Raw genomic sequence first — 19266 nt, forward strand, 5'->3', positions numbered from 1 at the left:
CTGACGAGACAACTTTACATTCTGTTATTTACTCATCAAAGCTTTTTGAGGTCCAGCCATATGCCAGGCATCGTTCTTGGTGCTGAGGAGGCAGCAGTGAATAAAACAAAGTCCTGCCCTTGTAGAGTTTATATTTTAGTTGGGAGGCAGGGGAGACATGCGATAGACAAGTGAATATGTAATTTATTTGTGGTAAGTGGTGAATGCGCTACAGAAATACAACAGGTGTTGTGATTGAGATTTGTGGAGTGGGGTTGGGCTTTAGGGCAGAGGAGCAGATTTTAGAGATGAAGGTCATGGAAGAATGTGTTCATAGGGTGACATCTGAACTGAGACCAAGAGGATGAAAGAAACTGGCCATGAGAGATCATGGGACAAAGTGTTCCAGGTAAAGGGGTAAGGAAGCGCAAAAGCCACGAGGCGGGACCAGGTAGGAAAGGACCGTGAGGCTGGAGCAGGTGAGTGAATGGGAGAGGGAGGGAGATGAGATTGGACACGTGGGTTGGGTCAGGTCTTGGAGGCCTTCGTATTAGTTTGCTGTTCCCTCCAAACTTAGCACTTAAAGGAACAAGCATGTAATATCTCTGTGGGCCTGGAGCAGCTTAGTTGGTCCTTGTGGCTGCATCATCTGAAATCTTGGCTGTTGGCAGGAGGCCTCAGTTCCTCACCATGTGATCTCTCCCAAGTGCTGCTTGAGTGTCCTCACAGCGTGGCAGCTGGCTGCCCCCAGAGTGAGTGATCCAAGACAGAAAGGCAGAAGCCACACTTCTTTTATAACCTAGCCTCAGTATTCACATGCCGCCATTGTGGCAATGTCCTACTGTTACACAGGGTGGGAGGGCCTGGACAAGAACGAGAATGCCCAGGTGGGCACCACTGGGACCTTCTTAGAGGCTGGCTATGACAGCCATGGTGAGGTATCTGGATTGTATTCTAAGAGGGATGGGAAATCTCTGAAATGGTATCTTTGATGGATCTTGCATAACTGCTGTAAGTAGTGGCAAGATGATAGTAATTTTAGTACAGTTATTGAGTGCTTCCTTTATACCAGGCACTGCACTTAGTGTTTCATTAGACACAACGTCATCACATCCTCATGTCTCCCTAAGACGTTGGTATGGCTCCATTTTACAGATGAGGAAGCTTGCAACCTCCCCAAAGAAATGCTATCCAAGGCAAGCCCTCCTCCCACTGGAGGCCCGTGGAATTACCCAAGTAAAGAGAAAAGAGTGGGGATAGGAGGAGAGAGGAAGCAGCCCGCTGGAAGGCCCTACAGCGAGGAAGGACACAGACGATTGGGGCCTCTGAGTACTTCTGGAGTTCAAAGGCGTCAGAGGTGAGCGATGAGGCTGGAAGGGGTGGGGTGAATTTGATAGGTCTTAGACCACATATGGGATTCTGGACTTTATGCTAAAGGTAATTATAATCCAGTGGAGCAACTGAATTGACACTTGAGAGGCAGCGTTGCCTGGTGGGTCGGAACCCGGGCTCTAGGGTCAGGTGCTTGGGGTTCTAATCCCATCTCTGCCATCTACTGGCTGTGCAACCTAGAGCAAGCTGCATAACCTCTCTGTGCTGGTTTCCTCCTCTGTAAAATGATAATCCTAGGATTATTGAGAGGAGTCAATGAGTTCATACCTGCCCCACAGCAAGTACTCAGTAACTGGTCACGTGATAAGAGATCAGTAACCCTCACCATTCTGGTTTTCATACATCTGGGTCTGTCCCACTTTCTGTGTTTGAGACACGTGGGAGTCCAGACCAATTCTAACTGCTGTCTACCTTCCAGCCATGAAGGGGTTGGCGGTCAAGGTGACCGACAGGTGAGGATGACACTTGGGCTATAAACGCAGTGAGAGGACCAGTGGGTTCTCTCCTTGAAGCTGCCCAAGTCCTCTTAAATATTCCTGGTGTTGAATCAGTTGTCTGGGTAGCACCAGTAAGTGATGTCTCAGCAGAAATACCTGCGTTTCTTATTTGGGAGGCTGTCGGAGGGAAGAGATTCTAATAAAAGGCTTCCCCGGTGATTCAAGGTCTCCTTCAGCCCAGGTGTCTTGCAGTCTCCCTGGACCTTTCTCCCCATCGCCACCTGGACGCCTTCTATTTGCTTTGATTCAGCTTCTCTTTCCTTTTTCCTCATATGCTGGCACGTTCCCACCCCAGCTGAGAGCTTCTATTTTGGGGAGTTTTCGTGGATAATTTTGTGGGCGGAAGCTCTCCCCCCCCACCCAGCATCCCTTAAAAAAAGGGAGAGTGCTCGAGAGAAGTGAAAAACAGTGGGTGGTTCAGTTCAAAAGGACAAAATATTTCTTGCCCTGGCACTGGGAGAGGAAAGAAATTGTCTGAGGAACCTAAGAGCAGCTAAACTAAGAAGCTGAAACCTGCAGCCCATAAGGGCAAATTAGGTGACTCAGCTACCACTACCCCGGCTCCACTCCTTATAGTATTAACGTGCTTTAAAAGGGAAAAATGCTTAACTGTGACAAAGAGTGGGCTCTATAAAAATGTGCCTAATGCTTATTCTACCCAGTTCCAAAAGGCGTCCCCCTCTCGGCACCTGTGGAGACCAGGACTCGCCTCTGAGGCCTGAGCCTGGGTGGGACTGAGTCTAAAATTATCCCCGATAATGAGTCTGGCAGAGGAGGGCCCAGCGTGCTCATTTCCTGCCTTGCTTCTGGCCTCCAAGACCTCGGCTCCCAGGGAGGCCTCTGGGAGGCAGGGGCTGTGGTGCCAAGAACATGGGCTTTGTGGCCAAACAGAGTTGGGTTCCGATCTGGACTGACTGTGTGGACATCAACTCACGGAGCCTCGGTTTGCTCATCTGTAAACACGGCTCCCAGCGTCAAGCTCAGGGGGATGGTAAAATGGACTAGATGTTGCAAAAAGGCTGCTTCATGCCCTGGATGCAGCTGAGTTTAACAAAGGGCAGCCTGGAGTTGAAGGGCATGGACTGCAGGGTCGAACAGTCTTAATCCTGGCTTAATGACCACTCACTCCTTGAGTGTAGGAAGGCTTAAAGTATTGGGGTGGCCAAAAATTTCGTTCGGATTTTTCCAGAAGATCTTATCTAACCCTATACACACACACATGTATATACACGCATATATACATTTTAAGCATTTATCATATGCCTTCATGTTCTTAGCATCACATCCTGACATCAACTCTTAGGAAGGCCCTAATAGTGTCCCCATTTTACAGAGTGGGTAAGTGACTCCATGGCAGAGCCAGGCATCTGATTCTAGAGACTGCACTTTATCCTGCCTCTCAGGTTGCCTAAGCCCCCGTTGCCCTACAGAACTTTCTACAGTGATGGAAATGTTCTCTTCTGTGCTGTCCAACTTGGTAGCCACTAGCCACCTGTGGCTTTTGAGCACTTGAAATATGGCTCATGCATCAAAGAACAGACTTTTAGCTTTTATTTAATTGTTAATTAAATTTCAAGAGCCACATGTGGCTAGAGGCTACCCTCGCACACAGTGCTGGGCTAAGCCCTCCCAGTGTCAATGTATTACTTTGCAGGGGGTCAAGGGACAGGAATTGATGGAGGACCCTACCTCAGGGCCTGGCACATAGTAGGTGCTGAGTTAGGAGTTGCTATTCAGAGCACTGCTATGTATGGTGGCTGTCTTCAGAGACGAAGGTTTATAGGTTTGCCTGCCGCGTGGATCACTGCGAAAGGAAGTTGAGTGCTGAGTTTCATTTGTGCCCAAGACTTTCCTGGTTTTAAAACTGCAAGTCCTGCCTCCCAGGGACCACCTCAATCCCAGGCAAACCAGGACGGTTGGTCACCCTGTTCTTGCCTCAGATGATGGAGTACAGAGTCCTCAGGGGATGGGGCTTCCTCAGTAGGGTTCCTTGAAAAGAATCTCTTCCATGGCCTTCCAGGCTGCACTCCAGTATCTGCCGAGGAAACTAGCAGGCAAGGCTTCTGCCTTCTCTGTGCCTCGGTTTCTCTTTTGGAAAGTGGGGGAGAAGGCTCCCCTGCTTCTAGGGTGGCTGCAAGGTGTTTGAGGTAAGGTAGCATGGTAGGTGGGCAGGTATGGCTGCCCTCTGGGGGGACAGTGTTACTTCAGATGGAGGCCGCCCTGGCTGAAGCGGGCTTTGAAGCGAGGTGGGTGGGCTCGGGGGCTTTGTGGGACCGCGTCTCCAGCAGGAGTCGTCATGTCTGAGAGCCCAGCGAGGCTTTTGTGGGTCAAGGTATGGAATACAGAGTGGTCCCCCGGATGAAGCCAATGTGTCTTCAAGTTCAAGTCTGTCTGTAAGAAAGTGGGGAGGGGCTGATGCGTCACCAGCCTTGGTGCAGCCCCCAGTTTTATCAGAGCCCACAACAGCATCTGAAAGGGCTGTTTTCAAAGCTGGCTTTATCTGGGGGCCCCCGATTCCCCACCCTGCGCGGGGGTGAAGAGGCAAATCCAGGCTATGTTCAGAAAAAGCGTTTTGACAGCAGGACCTCCCCACCGGCCTTCCGGGGTCTGTGGCCTGTTGACGGGAGACACGCGTGGCATCCCCTGGACCTTCTTCTGGAGGCTGTGCAAAGTTCATGACATCCCTTCCCTTTATTTTCCTGTTTATTCAGAGCATGTGTAAACACATGGGTTGCCTGGTTTCCGCGTCTCTGTGGCCATTTCATTATTGCTGGAGCCTCTGAGCATCACTGCAAACCTTGGGTTTTCTAAATGAATCTAAAAATAGACCTCTTTGAAAAAAAATCTTGGAGAGTTGACATAAGGCACCGTTATTTATTTCTTTTCCCTCCTCCCCCTCCCCCCGCCTTCTCCCCCCTCCCTCCTCTTCCCCCTCAGCCCTGAGCACAAAAATCTGGGCAGCCAGAGGCCCCGAGGGACTGGGAAGGGCCCCTGGGTCAGTGTCCGGGGGTCTCGACCACCTGGGGTGTTGATTTGAGCCCTGGGCGGCTTTCTCGGAGAGATGCCCGCTTGGAAAACGGGGGGGGGGGGGGGGGGGGGGGGGGGGGTTGGGAGTCTTGGGCATGATTTATGCGAAGCTGCAGCGTGCTAGGGAGGCGGCGGCTGGAGCAATCCTTGCAAACAGCCTCCTGGAGCTCCTGCAAGGCCGACTTGGACACTCCCACGCCCCCACCCCCTTCTCCTCGCCGTCGCCCGCATCGCTCCCTCTCCCTGACTTTCCTCCCGAACAATCAGGGACTTGTGCTGGCGGCCGAGGGAGCCACGGAGCTGGCTGGCCGCGGAGGAGGCGACGTCATGGATTCCTGAGTGTGAAGTTTGCAGGAAAGCCCTTAGTTTTGGAGATGGACGGGATCCAGTGGTTTCCATGGCGCTGGATAAACAGGAGGAAACAGTGAGGGAATCCCGTTATTTTACTGCATTGAAAGCCTATAAACACGGAGCGCGGGGAAGGAAGTCGCGTTCCCTCTCGAGTAAGCCTGAGCGCCGAGCCGCGCCGACTCCGCCGCGCCGGGAGCCGGGAGCCTGGAGGCGGGAGGCGCGCAGCTCCCGGGCCGCTCGCAGGCTCCTCGGCCAGGGCAGCCCCGCGAGCATGCTTTAGAGAGGACGGCGCCCCCTTGGCTCCTGGTCTACCCAAACAGACCCCTCTCACCCCGCGCGCCGAAACCCCATCCCCTCCAGATGCAGAGAGAGGCTGCGTTCAGACTGGGGCACTGCCATCCCCTCCGCATCATGGGGTCTGTGGACCAAGGTAACTGACTCCCCCTCTATTCCAGACGCTTCCTCCTCCCACCTCTCAGCCCTTTCCCTTCTGCTCTCTTCCCGGGCAGCGCTTTCAGCTCCTGGCTGAGGTCGCGGGGAGGCCCGGGGACTCCGGTTTCCCAGGGCGCACAGGTAGCGTGGCCGGGAGGAGAGGCGCCCTCTCCCTGGCCAAGGAGGGAGACTGGGGATCCGACTTCAGACCACTTCCCGCGGGGGCAGCGAAGTGTCCCAAGGCGGGATTCCCCAGGCCAGTCTGTCAAAAGGATTGTCCCCTCCATGGGACACCGGGAGGGATTCTCGCTACTAACCGCGGGCTGCTTAACTATTTACGCGCTGGGCTTTTGACAGCGGATGCCATTCAGCTGTGTTATTATTATCATCATCATTATTTAGCTTTTTTTTTTTTTTTTAGGGGAACAGGCTTGGCATTTTACTATTTAGTAAATCTAGTAATGAAGACTTTGCTTTTTAACAAAGCAGCAGATGCTCTGGGACATTTAAACAATTTTCTTTCCCGTTTTTTGATGTGTCTCATGGATACAGTCCTCCAGCTCCCCCTTTAAAGTGCAATGTACCATCAGTTTGTTTTGCGATCCGATTACACTCTATTTTCCGTGTTTCTGTCTCTTTTTCCCTCCTCCTGGAGTTTGTCCTGGAATCATACTACTTGGATATTACGGGAGGGGCTTAATGTATACAAATATGATATGAAGATATCCCATCTGGCTGGGATTGTGGAGGGGTTTAGGCTGTACACTAATGAATCTGACTTTAAAAATGGAAACCAGGCGATGTGATGTGTTTTTCAGAGGCCAGCCCTGCAAATAGTGGGGGGCACTGCCCGGAGGGCAGGGCTGCAAGAGTTAAATGAAATAAATATGCGTAGGAGGAGTTAGCTTCGTGTCATAAAATCAGAGTTGAATGTAGGTTTTGTGCTCTGCGTGGCTGATTAAAGTTCTGGGGGGGGAGGAGAAATGACAATTTCAGTAAATAAACCTAAGGGGCTTTTTTTTGAAAACCGGAATGGGACCAAATGCCTCAGGTTAGGTAGATGGTGCGCTTTGCCACAGCGGACCTCAGTGACATATATTTTTAGTTGAGTTGCGCTTTTGAAAGCAAGACCCTGCCAGCGCCTTGAATGTTTTAACTGGTACCAGTTTATCCTGTTCTCTGCTAGTGGTTAAGCCTATGACATAATGGCCAAAAAATGTTACTAATATTGCATCACCTGTAAAAGGGATGCTCTGAGACAGGCGACAGATATATTAAGGACGCGAATTGGTTTTTATTGCCGTATATACTGAAACACAGTATTTGATGTTATGATGGTGGGAGGACAGACTAACGCCAGATTTAGGTCAATTCGGAGGGAGAGAGCGAGAGCTGGGAAGAGAAATTGGACGTCTGTTTTACTGTGTGATCTCACACAAGCTTCACATTTTGTTGGCGCTGCTACACCTCTGCTCCAGGTTTGTGAACTTGGTCCTCTCTCAAGGTTTTGAAGTGAAGTGTGTGTATTCTGTGTGTGCATGTGCATCGCCTAGCCTCCCCAGCCCACGCTCATGTGTGCAGGGACTGTGAGAACGTGTATGCCAGTTTGTGTGTCCACATGTGGGAGACAGGGCACCGCATTGTTCCCGGCAAACGACGCTTGGCATATGCCAGAGCAACTGGGCACACAGAATGCAACTCCAGGCATCAAAGGCAGCTGGAGTGAGAGGCACTTCGACCGTGCCCTGCACTGGGGCCTCCTGAGGGAAACCCAAATGGCCCTTCAAACTCCAACACCACCATGAGTGTAGGGGCAGATCTGAGGGTGCCTGCAGATGGGTGGGGTCATTAAATAGCAAATAGAAATATTTGCATGGTAAGAAAATACTGACCTTGCTGTGCAGTTTTGGGTCAAGGGCCTGGGCAAAACTGAAGATCTGAAAGAGGTGTGTTCAGTTTTATCTGAAGTGGGATGATGGAAAGTATTTCAGGAATAAACAAACCCAGGGTGAGCTCTGCTCACTCCCAGACCCAAACTCCCTGCCTTCTGCCTGGGTTAGGATTTCTGCTTAGCTACATTGCAGCTGTGTGATCTTAGGCGAGTGACTTAACCTCTCTGGGCCTCAGTTTCCACATCTGTAAAATGGAGCCAATAATAATGTCTCCCTTAACAGAGATTGTGAGAGTCAGTGAGGTAGCACACATAAAGCATCTAAAATGCTGCCGTGCTTATAGTCAACGCTGGATAAACGTTAGCTGCAATTCCTATTGAAAATGCAAAACAATAACTTGTATTGATATAGAAACTGGATTTCACGGCAAAAATTCTTTGAAGAGATGCAGTACTTTAAACCTTTCATCAAGGGACTTTATAACTTATTGGAGCTTCACGGTGACACAGATTGGGCTAAGATTATGGCTTGTGAAGCCTCCATTTCCTTACCTGCAAAAGGGAATAGTGACGACCTCACAGGGGTGTCGTGAGCATCGTATGAAATCGTGCGTATAAAACACTTACCTCTGGGCTTAACGTGCCGTTAATACACGCTGGCTGTTATTATTTTCTGACAGTTGAGGACGAGAGCCAGCGTCGCCCGTGGTCACACAGTAAGTTCGTAGCACAATGCCTGGCGCACGGGAAGGGCTCTGTTGCCTTCTGCAGGCGTGAGAGCAGCCACATTATGAGTATGGACTGGAAGCAGCAGGGTGAAGTATTTTGCAAGTATCAAGCCTTTTAATTGTCAGGGCCACTGTTCACCACAAGTGCTGTGATCAGCGTCTCCTTCACAGAGGAGTGGAGTGAGGCACAGAGAGGGGCAGTAACTGGCTGAGTGCTACCTAGCAGGGAACTGGTGGAGACTGTAATTCGAACCCAGGCCCTTGGCCACATGCTCTGCTGCCTCTGGAACTTACTAATGTTATCATAATTTTTAATCACGTCATTTGACAGATGAGGAAACTGAGGCAGACCAGAGCCTTGTCCTGGGCTTTTTGGCCAACACCGTGTTGTTCCTTGACATATCCTGGAAGAGAAGGAAGTGTGGGAGGATGTGGAGCGTATGACCATCATTTGGAGACGGGGAAACTGAGGCAGCCACTGATTTGTCCCAAGCGGAGGGTGAGTCAGGGAGAGCTCCTTGCCTTGCCTCAGGGAAATGAAAGCACAGTGTTTCCATTTCCACTAGCGGAAGAAAAGTCCCCATATGGCCAGGAGGCTGTAAAGCCAGCTCTACTTTCTGTCCACACAGAACTGAGACCCTGTCCAAGGGCCCCTCCTCCTGGCTGAGCCCCTCCCTGGCTACCCAGATGGCCCCTCCTCCAGCAAGGCCTTCTGGGTCTCTCCTTCTCTTCCCAGAACTTCAGGGAGAATCACTTACTTTCCCAGATGCGTCTCCGACTGCCTTTATTAAGACTTTCCTTAGCTGGATTGTAAGCTTCCTGAGGACAGGGCCAGGTCTCCTGTTTCTGTGAACCTCTGGTGGATCCCAGGTAATGTTTCTACACCCAAGATGTCAACAGCTTGAGATCTGAGTGAGGGGTTCAAATCTTGACTCTGCCACTTGCTGGCTGCGTGACCTCGTGCAAGTAACTTCATTCTCCTGTGCCTTAGTTTCCCCACATATGAAAAAATGATAGTAATATTGTCTGGAATATTGGTTAATCTATTGAACAACTGAAGTATCAACCAATCAGCACAGCAGGAGCGGGATCCCAAGAGACTCCCCTGCTGGGCAGGGCTTTAACCCTTTATTTGCTGAATTGTAGAGAGGGTGTCAAGGCAGCAGAGGCCCTTGAGGGGGGGAGGACAGTCATCATTTACCAATCTATGGAGAGTTTCAATCTTTTAGTAAACAATATGAACCTCAAAGTACCCACTTAATTACTAAGTGCTGTTATTATTAGTGTACAACCCATTAATTCAATATTTATCCTCACACACACACACCCAAAAATCCAACCTAAAAAACCAATTACCAAGTGCCTCCCCACACATATCCTCATTGGCTGGCTCTCTCTTACTACACACATGAGTGATTATTTCACTTCTTAACCTGGAAGAAGCCAGGCAGGTTCCTATTTTTGTTCCTTTGCTAGAACAGGAATTTGAGACTCCGACTGCCCAGACTAGAGAGGAGGCCTCCTCTGGCCTCCCCGGGCCTCCACCCTGGCGCTGCCCCACCCTGTACTCATCACATTGGTGGTCGTTGTCCGTGCCCTGTCTCTGTCTTCCTCCAGACTTGAACTCCGGGAACCAGAAACCACAACTGTCTTATTCACCCTTGTGGCCCCAGTGCCTGGAACAGTGCCTGGTACTTAATAGGTGCTCAGTACTTTTTTTGTTCAATGGATGGAGGAATGAATGAATGAATGAGGCACAGTAGGGGTGATATGACCTGTTAAGGCCACAGAATTAAGGCTTAAACTCTGGGGGCTTCCCTGGTGGTCCAGTGGTTAAGGCTTTGCCATCCAACGCAGGGGTTGTGGGTTCGATCCCTGGTCGGGGAGTTAAGATCCCACGTGCCAAAAAACCAAAAAACATAAAACAGAAGCAATATTGTAACAAATTCAAAAAAGACTTTAAAAATGGTCCACATCAAAAAAAATTATAAAAAAAAGACAAACTCTGAAGCACTGTGCCATCTTTCTGGCTCACTCGCTTCTGCCTCCTTTTGACAATGACAGAGGTTTTGACTTCCATGTTTTCCCACCAAGGGCTGGTGACCTAGGCGGGCTTCGTGCTGGGTCACCTACCAGGCACATGCCCTCATGTTGTTCTCTGGAATGAGTCAGCCCCAAACAACAAAAACGGCAGCCAGCACTTACTGTGTGCCACCCATGTGCCAGGCCCCATCCCCAGAGCTTCCCACGGGCCGCCTCATTGGTCCTCAACCAGTTATGACCCCATCTTGCACAGGGAGGGGTAGCCACCGCCCCAGGGTCACATCGCTAATTGCAAAGCATGGAACCAATCGCACTCCACCATGTTGATCCCTGTTAGGCTGAATAATCATAGCAGAAGGGGATCTGTTTTCCCTACCAGACACGTACTGTAGGGCCAAGCACTTTACAGATATTCTCTCAGTGGATTCTCACAAAATAACCTGAGAGGTTGGTACGGAATATGATCCTCCCATTTCAGGAGCAGGAGACCGAGACAGGGCGTGATCAAGGCATTTAGAGGACAGAGCTGATGCCCACAGCTCAGCATTTAAGGGCCGCACGGGCCTATCTCTCCTGCTTCCTGCAGCAGGATCACCCGGCCAGACAGTGAGCTGGAGAGAGGGGCTGCAGCCCCTCCAGGAGCCCGCCCTCCACAGTTTGCAGTGGGAGTTCCTCCTGCCTTCCACCTTGCCTTTCTGGGCCACTCAGGAGCTCCTGGCGGCCCCCATCCCTTCCCTTTCCGGTTGGGACCTGCCAACAGAGACTCATTTCTTCAGAGCCTCTCTCAGTGGCCAAAGCCCCGCTGGGTGCTTCTTTGGCCCGACGCTCCAGCGCTCCCATTTCCGGTGCGGCCACTGCTGTCAGAGCCAGTCCGCGCCAGTCTGCTTACTCCTTGGCGCGGTCCGCTTCTTCCCTCTGCCTCGGCCTTGCCGGTCTTTCCACCTGGGGTCCCCGCTCCATTTTCTCACATCTTTCTTCAAGGCCCACCTCATTCCCATCTCCTCTTAGAAGCCCCCTTGACCATTTAATTCATCTTCATCGTTTTGAGCATCTACTCTGCACCAGTAACCCACCAAGATGCTGGGGATAAAGTGAACAAGACTGCTGGTGTCTGCCCTCATCAGGCAAACATCAAGGGAACAAACCAGGAATATCCAAGATAGTGTGGAGTGGTGTTAAGTGCTGGAGACCAAAATAGGGGGACAGGGCTGCGAATGACTCAGTATCTATGGGTGTGTAGCACGTGGGTGTATGAGTTTCCTGTGGCTGCCATCACAAATTACCACAAACTGGGTGGCTTAAAACAACAGAGATCTACTCTCTCATAGTTTCAGAGACAAAACGTGTGAAATCAAGGTGTCAGCAGGCCATGTTCTCTCTGAAGGCTCTAGGGCAGGATCCTTCTGTGTCTCTTTTAGCTCCTTGTGGCCCTTGGTGGTCCTCGGCGTTCCTTGGCTTGTAGCTGCATCCCTCTACTCTCCGCCTTCTTCCTGTGTGTACGTGTGTTCTGTCCTCTTGTAAGGACACCAGTCATTGGATTAGAGCCGTTAGCCCTAAGGACTTCATCTGAACTTGATCATATCTGCAGAGACCCTCTTGCCAAATAAGATCACAGTCACAAGTACCTGAGGTTAGGGCTTGAACATATTTTGGGAGAGGGAAATCATTCAACACACAAGAGTAGGGATTGCTAGTTCACACGGCATGGTCCCCTCCTCTCTAAAGAGACATCTTATTCATTGACCTCTGAATGGTGAGGGATCTGCCTGTACAGGATCTGGGGGACAAGCATCCCAGGCAGAAGGAACAGAGAGTCCAGAGGCCTTGAGGAGAGACATGTGCTTGGGGTAGTCGATGAACAGCAAGGCCAGTGTGGCAGGAACGAAAGGGGAAGAGGGGAAGTGTGATAGGAGACAGATCAAGGAAGCAAGGCAGAGCAGGACCCAGCAGGATCTTGTGAGCAGTGTGAAGTTCATTCTCATGGTAATGGGGAGGCATTGGGGAAATTTGAAGCAGCAGAGGGTGTGAGCTCGTTAGCCTTTTCGTAGGATCCTACTGACCTTTAAGTGGGAAATGTCCTTTAGCCAGGTAAGAGTGGATGCTGAGGACACAGGTGGGAGGCTGTGACGGCTGCAGGTGGTGGCCTGGGCGGGAGATGACAGGAGCTGGGACCAGTGTGGGGAGGAGGAAGTGGGGAGGAGTTGGTACTTCTGTACCAACTGTCTGTAGAGCGTTCTCTTTTTCGGTTCTCAGACTGTGTTCCCTTGAGCCCTGGGGTTCTGCAGGGATGGTCCCTGTCTTTGGCACCTGAGGGTAGATGCTATTAATTTTGTGAATGATATGAACTGTTTCCAATGGGTCTTCCTCTTGGCCCAGCCTGGATTCCCCACGCCAGCTCCCCTTTCCCTCTCTGCTATCACTGGGAGTTATAAGACTTTTCGCAGCGTTTCATCTTGGTCCAAAAATGTCCCTTAGTGCATCCACCCTTAGCTAATAACCCAGGAACAGTGTGACTCAGTAATGAGTATCAGACTGGTGTGGGACAAAACCACTTCCGTGGTGGCATGTGTGTCTTCAAAAGTAACATCACAACCTACTCCGTGCCTTAGTTTCTTTAACTGAACAGCGGGGTGATAGTAATCTTTACACATGGCGGGTGCTTTGAGGTTTGAAGATCACGGCTGTGATGCTCTCAGTGTATATAAAGCGGTCAGTTCCTGTTAGCTGCCATTTACACTATTATTTTATTGTTTTAAATTCAAGTTGTTACTTTCCTTCAGCCTACTAACCTTCAAGTGTCCTTCCTGATTGGGATAAATCCATTTCCTACCAAATCTTTGGGGTCTTTTCTGGATGACCTAGTTCAATCACTCAACCAATGAGTTCAGAGGGATTTGTGGAGGACCTGCTATTGCAAGACACTGGCTAGGTGGTGTGGAGAATATCCAAGATATATAAGAAGCTCTCATTTGCATTTGAAAGTCAGATAAAGATTTTTTTTTTCCAAAGTCAGATAAAGAGACAATTGTGTGTGAAGCCATTTACATGCAAAGGAACTAAAAGTTTCCATGAAGTCTAATGACTGTGCTGATAGAGGAGTTTAAGGGAGAGAGGGCAAGAGCCGATGCCATGTACTTTCTGCGGGCGGTGGGAGGGTGGGAGGGTGGGAGATGCTCTGGGGTGTGATTGTGCTGGAGGGAGGCTGGTGGAGGGTGGCCTGGAGATCCCTGAAGTTAGCTTGCTTGTGTGCGTCACTCCCTGACCTCAAAGATTATGAAATCGACACAGATGTTCGAGTCTGCAAGACCAGGGCAGGAGAGAGGCTGGAGATGCGCATCACGATACTGGGGGTGCGGTCATCTAGGAAGACAGCCTGGCTGACAGAAGGGTGATGGCGGAGAGAGGGAAAAGGCAGATGGTTGAGAAATAGTGGTGGGGCTGGGCAAAGACTAACCAATGCTCCATCCCCTAACTAATCCACCCTCTGCTGCCTGCCATTAAGGCTCTGATGCAGTAGAAGATGAAGCTCCCCTGGCAGAGGGATGGTGGCACCTCCTGTTTAATAAAAGGCAAGGACGGTAGCTTAAGGGCTAGGTGAGTGTGCTATTCGTGCTCTCCTGTAAATATAAGGCAGAGGGGAACGTGCTACGAAGCAAGGAATGAAGAGGACAAACAAAGCCAGGACAAAGTAGGTGAGCAGGGCCTAGGGAGAAGGAGTTAAGAGCCTGGAGACCAAGGTCTGGAGCTCACATGCTCACGGGGACGGACAGGGGCAGCTGGGTGGGGCAGTGGTGACCTGAGAGCAATAGGCAGCCTCTACTCAGCCCCAGATGACGGATCCACCTGGGAATACAGACCCTGCGTATTGTGGCCTGATCTTCCCATTTTTGGGGAGATATCGGACACTTGGATTTAAAAATGAAACCTCTCAATTAAAAAACTGTTAGTTCAGATTAAAAAAAAAAAAATTACGGGCAAGGCCAAACATATGATGCCTGCAGGATGGGTTTGGCCGAGCTACTGCAGACCTGTGACCACCCCTGCTGTCTGAGGTGGCATCTTCTTACAGTCCACACCTTGGTTTGGGTTCCGGCTTTTAGTAGATCCCTGCTTTCCTAGAGCTTTTACCCTCAGTGCCTGTCCCGGGGGGCCGCCAATTTCAACAAACTGCTTTCAGCTAAAATTGCCTCCTGGAAATTAGTTACCTCACAGCAGAGAAGTCCTGTTCAGGTTTCAAAAGATGATGTCCATCATAGATTGGAGTGAAAGTCAAGTTTGAAACTGTCTTCTTGTTCCCCCAATTCATAAGGAGCTCATTCCTGGAAAATGGCTTTGTGGGTAGGCAACGTGGAAGGGGGCGCTGAAAAACTCAAGTGATCAAAATGAATAATATTTTCATGGAATATTTTAGAAATCACAATTGATGCAAAAAATCCAAGATGAACCAAAAATAGAAATAAAAATTTTAAATAAAGACGGGATCAGTATTACTCATCCTCCCTTTGCTTCAGGGTCCGGTACAGCTCTGCACAGCACTGTTACTGATTCTGTCTTTATTCGAAACGGAGCGATTTTGCTCACCGTGGATTTTTTTTGCTTTAATTTTGATTTTTAAAAAACATTTCATGAAAACATAATATATTCAATTATTGAGGTGTTTGGTGCCCTCTTAAATTTTGCCTCGCTCGCCTCACTCTGGTTCCAGCCCTGGTGGAGTCAAATGCATCCATCTATAAATTGAAATATTAGCAACTAGGGTGGTAATCCCAGGATGTGCTTAAATTGAGGGGAGATCGCGTTTTGGAATCTGGTAAAGAAAATTCCTACTTTTCGGATTAAATACGTTTCAGTGCCTACTTATAGTCAGGCTTTTATTGCGATGGGGGTTGTCAGGATGTGGGGTTCGGAATGAGTAAAAGATGAGCATATGAATAAAACATGCTGCAGAGATAAGGGCTATGAGGAACATAAAGCAGGGTCAGGGGACAGAGGAGGCCAGGGGATGCTATTTCTATGGGGATGGTCATGGAAGCTGACATTGGGCTGAGGAACGAACAAAGCAAGGAAGTGACAAATATCAGTGGGAATAGTAGGTGCAAAGGCCCTGGGGTGGGGTTGTGCTTGACATTTTCAAGGACGATCAGGGTGGCAGAAGGGAGTCAGAAAACGGAAAATGGCAGGAGATAATACCTAAAGGGAGCTGGGGCAGGGGTGGTTTATCTAGGACCTTGTAGGCCAAGGTGCTTGTGTTTAATTCTCAACTTAATGGGAAGCCATGGGAGGTTTATCGGGTGTATATTTTGAAAAGATCCCTTTCGCTGTTCCATGTAAGGGCCAATGTGGAAGGGAGGAGGGAGGAGGGAGGAGGGAGACCATGGAGGAGGCTATCATACTCGTCCGGGTGAGAGATGGTGGGGGGCTAGGATTGCTGGGGTGGGAGGAAGAACAGTGAAGTTGGTGAAAAACGGTGGGATTTGGGTTACGTTTTGAGGGTTTTTGATTTGCCGAGAGTTTGCACGTGGGTGTGAGCTGACGCGAGGAATAAAGGACTTACTCCTTGGTTTTCGGTGGGGGAATGGGATGAATGGGAGGGTGATATTTGAGCTGGGAACAGTGGGAGAGGAGCGGTTTCAGAGGATAACAGGGTTGGTTTGGACACGTGTATTTTGAGGGGCCTGTTGGATGCCCACATGGAGATGCTGGGTGGACAGTGGGATATGTGAGCCCAGATTTCAGGGGAGGGGTCCAGGCTGAGGCTAAAAATGAGCTTTGTACCAGAAGGGGGAAAGGAGGGCAGAGCTCTGCGTTGGCGGGGGTCATTCCAGGGCCAACTTGAAGGGGCCTCAGGACTCAGAGCCACCTGGAGTGGGGTGGGAGGGCCCCAGAGGGTGGTGCACCTCAGGTATTTGTATTCATGTGCAATGCTGCCTTCTAAGATGTAGCCTGGAAGAGGAAAAGAGATAACTCAAGGATGAGAGTATGCATATCTCTCATGTGCTTCCAGTGTTTTCTATCTCAGCTGCCCTCACCATAGTTCACGCCCCATTTTCTCTTGCCTGGATGACTGTATGAACCTCCTAATTGGTCTTCCTGCTTCAATACTTGCCCCCTGCAGTTCCTTCTCCACGCAGAACCCAGAGCAACTGCTTAAAACCCCAGATATGATCTTGTCATGTATGTGCCTAATACACTTGAGTCATTCCTCGTTGGTCTGAGGTCCAAAATTCTCCACACGGGCCCTCAGGCCCCACTCACCCCTGAGCCTTACCTCACACCATCTTCTTGTCCGTTCCTGGGCACCTGCCACTCCAGTCTTTTTTCAGTTCTTCCAATACATCCTACTTCCTCCTGCCTCAGGGCCTTTGCACATACTTTCCCATCTGGCTGTTAGTTCTTCCCCTCACTGTTCTCTGGCTAACTTCTACTCAACCTTCTGTTCTCAGCTTCAATATCACCTCCCCAGGGCAGCCTTCCCTGAATTCCCCGTCAACATCAGCCTTCCTTGATATAAGCTCTGTGGCATCTTCTTTCCTTTCATGGCACTTACCTCGTTTATAATTGTACACTAGAGTAAATGCTCTTGAATGGAGCTGAATTCCTGGGCCAGGGTCAGACGTGTGCTAGGAGTTTCAAACTCTCAGTGGCCTCACGAACTTCCCATTGCACTTTTATTGGGGAACCCGGAGAAAAACTAAAAGGCTAGGGCCTCCGCGACGAGGCCAGTGGCAGGGCAGAGGGAAGGTTGACAGAGCTGCACTGTCAAGACCTCTATCCCACCCCCCAGCTTCCTGCTGTGGCCTCTGAATGCATAAAGGTCATGTATTCTGCCCCTAGCCCTTGCTTTGAACGAAACAAATTATTTATTTTGGAAATGAAAATATGCCTTCCCCCACACCCAAGCCGCACCCTTCAAAGTGGCCTTTAGAGAAAACCCTCTTACTTCCCACTGCTCTAGCAGAAACTTTGTTATGGGTCAGGGCCTAATTTGAACCCCTTCCCTTAAAGAACTATGATTTGGTGCAGATCCTAGAAACTTTAAAAATATATCCACTGTTCAGAGGAACAACTTAGACAATTAGAGTATTATTTAGAATGTCCTGAACCATTCTCATAAGACTGAAGTCTTTGTAGCAGTTTATCAGTTGTAAAGTGATTTTTACCTTTATTATCTCATCCTATTATTGGGTATCTCAAGAGGATGTCAGTTGGGGGTAAGAATTTAGATTCTTGCCCAAACAGCTGGGTGGCCAGAGGAAGCCTCAGGGAGGAGGGCCCTTAAAGAGAAATATAAGGATCTTACATACACGAGGACAAACTCTTTTACCCATCCATCCATCCATCTACTCTCCATCCATCCATCCATCCACTTATCCATCCATCCATTTATCCATTTATCCATCCATCCATCTATTCATCCATTTATCCATCCATTCACCCATTTGTCCATCCATCCATCCATCATCCATCCATCCACTCATCTATCCATTCATTTATCCATCTGCATACCCACACATCCATTGTACATAAAGCTGTGAATGAGGCACTCATGACCCCTGCCCTAATGGGTCTCATAGGCTAGTGGAGATAAAATTCTCCAATTGGCCAAGCCTGGATCATTTGTTCACTTCTTTGCCAGGGGAGTATGGGACAGCTGGGTTGATAATTTTACCAAGATTGTATCAAGAGTAGTTTCCCAAAGGAACACACTGGGGTGTTGTTATCAGAAGAAGTGGGGAATGATGCCAGGGAGGCAAAATCAATAGACGTCCACTAGATTAGAGGCGTTTAATCATCATGGATGGAGGGGTGAAAAGGGACACTTGAGGATGACACCAGCCTTTCTTCTTTTCTATATCACAAGGACTGGTTGGTTCCTTTGTTTATCCCTGACCAAGTTTCAGGGTTTGGATTTTGAGTCCTGTCATAGGGACCCAAGAGCATCCATCTCCTTCTAGATACTTGGCTATAAGTGTCGCAGCCTGGGTCACCGCCTCTCCTCGACCTAAATTTATCAGCCACCCCTAAGATGCTTGTTGGATACACCCAATATACGTACGCTTATGCTTAGGAAACAAAGAAGAGGATTTGTTTATGCTCTGACAACCAGAAAGTGCTTCCCAAGACTCTGAAAGTTCACAAATCTTGAGCCAGGCCCAGGACCCTGGAATGGAGTTTGTGTCTATATTAGTGATTCGGGCCACACATTGGAAGCATCTGGGGAGCTTTTACACGGTACTGATGCCTGGGCCTCAAACATTCCGATTATAACTGGCCCCTCCTGGGGCCCAGCCATTTGAAGTTTTTGAACAGCTCTCCAGGTGAGTCTAATGTGTAGCTTGGGTTAAGAGCCACTGGTCTAAGTGCAATTTGGAAAGCCCTATTCATTGCTGTGTCTCTTTGCTAACAGGATAGAAACATGATGAGGGTAGAGTCCACGTCCTGCTGATGGCTGCATGCCCAAGATCTGTAGCAGTGCCAGGTACCAAGCAGGTGCCCAGTAAAGATTTGTGGAATGAATGATGATTGATAGCTTCACACAAACCCCTTAACGGAGCAGAGATGGCTCCCCCTGAAGAGTGCATCTTCTCTATACTTCTGGCACGTGGGGAAGGGTTAGAGTCAGTCCCCAGCTGATATCAAGCTGTGGTTCTCAGGGACTCCTTGAACCTCTCCCACCTACTTTTCTGATCCAGCGATTCTCAACACTGGCTGCCCTTTAGATTCATCTGAGGTCATTAAAAAAAAACCAAAAAAACAGCTTTGGGTGTTCCAGTTCAGTGGGTTTGGATTGAAACGTGGAAACAGGCATTTTTTTTTTTAAAGTGTCTCAGGTGATGCTAACGTGCCATAAGGGTTGAGGCCACTGCTCTCATCTCACCGTTTTTACCTGAGTCTGTTTTCTGACTTTAGCTAACTTGGTCCGAGA

This window comes from Monodon monoceros, unplaced genomic scaffold, assembly GCF_005190385.1.
Source record: "Monodon monoceros isolate NGI ecotype Baffin Bay Population unplaced genomic scaffold, NGI_Narwhal_1 Super_Scaffold_13, whole genome shotgun sequence".
Lineage (NCBI taxonomy): Eukaryota > Metazoa > Chordata > Mammalia > Artiodactyla > Monodontidae > Monodon > Monodon monoceros.